At 33.5% G+C, this 4,859-nt stretch overlaps 1 non-coding gene across 1 annotated transcript; it reads left to right on the forward strand.

Moving 5' to 3' along the window:
• Nucleotides 1-444: 444 nt before the first annotated feature.
• Nucleotides 445-608, forward strand: LOC128578890 (U1 spliceosomal RNA). The gene has a single exon (XR_008377984.1). It is a non-coding gene; the product is annotated as a U1 spliceosomal RNA (small nuclear RNA).
• The last annotated feature ends 4,251 nt before the right edge of the window (nt 609-4,859 follow it).

Genomic DNA, 4,859 nt, shown 5'->3' on the forward strand with positions numbered 1-4,859 from the left:
ATATTCAACCAAATCTCTGACCTGAACTAAAATATCAATATAAATAATAATATTCAGAAGAATATCAAATGAAAAGTTTCCACAGCCTTCTATTAACAGTTTAAAATCTGAGAAAATATTTTTAAAAATCGCTATTTTTAAATGATATAAATTTCCAAATAAAATTATTAAAAAGAACTTAGATTTTTTTTTTTTTGCAGTTTTTGGCTGGGGCTGGGTTTGAACCCACCACCTCTGGCATATGGGGCTTGCGCTCTACCCCTTTGAGCCACAGGCGCCACCCAAGAACTTAGATTTTTTTAATTTTGTGAATTGCATTCATTTTTGGTATCTTTACTGTTAAGAATTTTTTTCCTAAGGGATATTTCCTAATGCATTATCCAATTTTAGATGTCTCCAGACCTGAAGCATCCACTTTTTTACCAATAATCAGAAATGTGGGTTATATTTACCTGGCAGGGGAGATACCATGATTATGAAGGCGGTTTTCCCAGGACAAGGCTTACCCATTGCACTCTGGATGTACTGACCCCTGTGATTTTCCCAAATATGGGAAACTCGACTGCATAATTTGTGGTAGTGGAGGACTATGTTTGCACTCTCCCCTGAAAAAAAAAATCAGAAATATGGGATCTTTATCTAAAATTATATACACCTTAACACCCACTTTTGACTTTGAGTTGTAGCTGTATCCCGAAGCCTCCTTGTTTGTATTTTTCTCTTCTTTATGGTTCTGTACCTTTCACTGATGTGATGAAAACAATATATCCAAACACTATATGCTTAAATCAGAAGTAATTCTGCAGAGTTGTGTGTTACCAGCAGAAGCTGTATCTTGTAGGATTGAAAAGCCCAGACTCCAGAATCAGACTACCTGATTCTCGAACTCACATTACTGTGTCTCAATTTTTTCATCTAAAAAATGGAAATAATCATGACACATGTAAAGCACTTAAAAGAGTACTTAATGCATACACACTACTTATTAACTTTTTCATGATATTCAGAGTGTTTAATAAAGAACATGGATTTCTCAAAGGAAAGCATATACAGAGGATGCCGAAAAATGCATGCACATTTTAAAAAAGGAACAAAAAGGTATTAAAATTGTAATACTCAATATATACTGATAATTTTTGTTATTGTTTTCATTTTAAGGTAAAGTTCGAATTGTGTTTGAGTCCTTCACCCAGGGAGTGTGTTGTATACGCTTACCTTGTTCTCACTAGGTGAACACTCTCCCTTCCCCCCTTCTCCATTCCCTTGTCCTTTCTCTCACACTTGAATATATATGTGTTTTTCTCTCATGTGGACAGAACCTCATGTAGACTAATAACAAGTACCCATTTACTGCATTATTCATTTCCTGAACACCCTTACAAGATAGGTACAATTTTTAGCCACAGTGGAAACTGGGGCTTTTTAAGATTATGGAACTTTTCTCACATTTACAAATTCCCAAGCCCAAGTTCTAATTCAGTAGTTCTCAAACTTCACTGCAATCAGAGTCATTTAGGGGGCTTTTCAAAAATATAGATAATCAGGTCTAATCTCCAGAGATTTAAATTAAATTTGAGTGGGGCCAAGGCACCAATAGTAAAAAAAGAAAAGCAAACCTCCCTATATATTTTTTATGTGCAGCTAAATTTGAGAAGCCCTTTCTCAAGTTACATTAATGTTTTCCAAAATTATCTGATTGAAATTCCCAATTCAAAATATATTTAACATTATAACCCTGTATACGCATATGTGCAGAGATATAAAACTGAAACAAAAGTTTCACAAAACAATATAGGTACTCATGACCTACAAGCATTCCATTATTTTTATTCTATTCTACTTTAGTCTATTATATTTGAACTGTTAATTGCAGCCTTCTCAATTGATTTCGCAGCCCATTGTTTGGTTGCCAAACACAGTTTGTAAATCACTGTGTTTTAATCACAATGCTTAATAAAAATGTGCTTCATTTACCTGCCTCTCCTTAATGTATATTCTATTTGAGCCTCCTTCTCCACACTGAAGGCCAATTATTTCTTGAGTCCTTTCTTGAGTCATTTCTTCTACTTCCTCCTTGGCGCACTCTGTTCATTCTACAACCTCTTCCTTCAGCTGAATGCCTTGCGTGTCAACTGTTCTCAGACTGTATCTTTAAGTACGTATTCTTAAAACAAATAATGCTATGTCTCAAGAAATGCAACTTTTTTTAGGTCCACAAAATGCTGACAAGTCCTTTTATTCAATGTTGGACTAGAATAACCAATTTTATTAGTTTTCTATTGGTGCTCAATAAATTACCACACATTTGGCAGCTTGGCACAACAATTTTTATGGGTCAGGCATTCAAGAACGTTATCTTGGTCCTCTGCTCAAGGTGTCTGCAGTTTTAAATCAAGGTTTTGAATGGAGCAATGGCCTTAATAAGGCCAGGGTCCTCTTTTCACCTTATTGGTTGTTGACAGAGTTTTGTTGTGGATATAGAGTTCATGGTCAGCAGGAAAAACTCTTTTCAGAATGACTTAGTCCTTTCTTAAGAGCTTACCTAATTAGATAAAACTCATCCCAAACAAACACCTTTGTGATTAACTCTAAATCAACTACTATTAACATAACCCTAAGAGTGATATTTTATTCATAGTTCTTGCCCACTCCCAAGGAGTGGGAATCATTAAATATATGTACATAAAAGTTTAAGGACCAAGTGAGAAGTCATCCTACCACACCAATCATCTCTAATACCCCAGGTCTGTCCTGGTTTTAGCAGTAAAGTTCCAGATCCCCACATAAAACCCTGAGCAAACAAGTATAGTTGATAACCTTACCAGTGGAAAGTGAAGTATCTCAACTATCACTCTTTTTGTCCCATATCTAATGAAAGTCCAATTGCAGGGAACTTGGACATGAAGTTTATTCCTGTTCTCCTCTGATACAATACTTATAAAGAGGAGTTGACAAGAAACGCTCCTACAGTCTGAGGCTTTAGAGTAAGCAACATAGAACTATTTGACCAATAACTTATTTTTCTTTTGGGGATTATCCCACTTTAACAAAAAACCAATGTTCATAAATAAAACACTATGGAGAAGGAAGAAACAGTACATTTTCAGGGCTCCTTTGTGTCATTTGCTATGTGTGTTAATTAATAAATGCAGCATAATATCAATAGGGTGATATAAAACTCTAATTGCAGGCAATAGTGGGTAAAGTCAGCAGCACTTTCAGAACATACTTAACTTAAATTTTAAAAATCACTGATTAGTATAAATTTTCTTTTTTCTCTCTCAAATTTTGTTTTACATACTCCCACAAAAATTCAACAAACATTGTAGCTTAATAATCACATAATACTGGAAAAAGACCTGGTAAGGCGTACAATATTGAACTGTAGTTTGTTAGCACTTCTGTTATTGTTCCTCCCTCTTGACTATTTTAAGGAAAATAAACTTGAAAGGAAAATGTGGCTGATAAAAAGAAGATTTGAATTATATATTCTATATGTACTTTTTTCCTTGTCATATATGGAAAATACTCCTAAGCCAAAAACTAAAACCCAGACAATTGTCCTCTTTCTATTTTCATTTAGATTATTTTAGCATTTTAAAATGGAAATACCAAGGAGAAAATTAATAACATCTCTTCTCACTGTAGACTATAAACTCATAGCTTATATAGGTATGGGTTCTCTGGAATTCATGACATTCAATGTTATACTTTGTATTGCTTTTGTCTGTTAGAAAAGATAATTCAATGGCCATTGTCCCTTTTATTATTTGATTCTAGCATGAACTTCTTTTTTCCTTTCCTCTGCTTGGAATAAATTCAGTCACATAAAAAGAAAGTTCTTAGGCACCACTTTTATAAATGACTTGTCATTCTGCTTTACATTGGTTTATTATTAGTGTAAGAAATTTTTTTAGAATATTAACAAACTTAAACAGTTCCTCTGAAATGGCATTTGAATTTTCATTTAATTTTTAGATGTTTTTCTATTTCATATGAATATTTGTTGCTCACATCTCCTCCTATTTGTTTTCCTAAGGTCTACTTCACTGTACAGTAGTGTTTTTTATTGCTTCATCTGTTAAGGTTTCTAGTGTGACCAGTAAGCAGACCTCCTCAGTGCAATAATTCATTGTACTGATTCCTTGGTATCATAAGGATGAAAGTCATTTCAGCAACTTAAACCTGGAAAGTTTGTCTTTAGATCTTTCCATTTTTTTTAGAAGTTTAAAGTGATTTATTTGAAGAAGCACTTATAAGGAAAGAGGGCAAGGATTTAATACACATCCTAGGATTTTGCACTATATACCTCACTATATCTTAGTAAAACATATTTGGCATAATTTGTGATATTGGAATCCTTCCCAGAAGCATAGAAATGTCTACAATGGGGGTAAAATTGAACTGCTGATGCTACATCTAGATATATTGTTAATTCCACCATATGCAAATATCTTTGTAGGCCTTAAAAATAAAGAAAATAAGCTTCATTTAGAATGTTTAAGTACATCAAAGAGCACTGTTTCATGGTTACTGCCAATGTTCTCTTTTAAACACTGGGTCCTCAAAGGAAACACAGACTGTTTAGAAATGGAATATTCATCAAGTTATAATGCTTGATAATTATATTGCTACATTCCCCAGTTGTTTTCTAAATAAAATACAAAGCATCACTTACACATTGGCATCATATTACCACCAAATGGTCAAGAATGTTTACTAGAAAGAAAATCGTCAACTTTTAAAAAGAAAACAAATAGACAAAACCATTTAGTATTCGATAAATTCTTAGAGAAGCCAAATACTCCTCAAATTGCCCTTTTTTAATTGGCGATTGAGACTGAATTTCAACAATCTCA

Source organism: Nycticebus coucang, chromosome X (genome assembly GCF_027406575.1).
Source record: "Nycticebus coucang isolate mNycCou1 chromosome X, mNycCou1.pri, whole genome shotgun sequence".
Classification (NCBI taxonomy): Eukaryota; Metazoa; Chordata; class Mammalia; order Primates; family Lorisidae; genus Nycticebus; species Nycticebus coucang.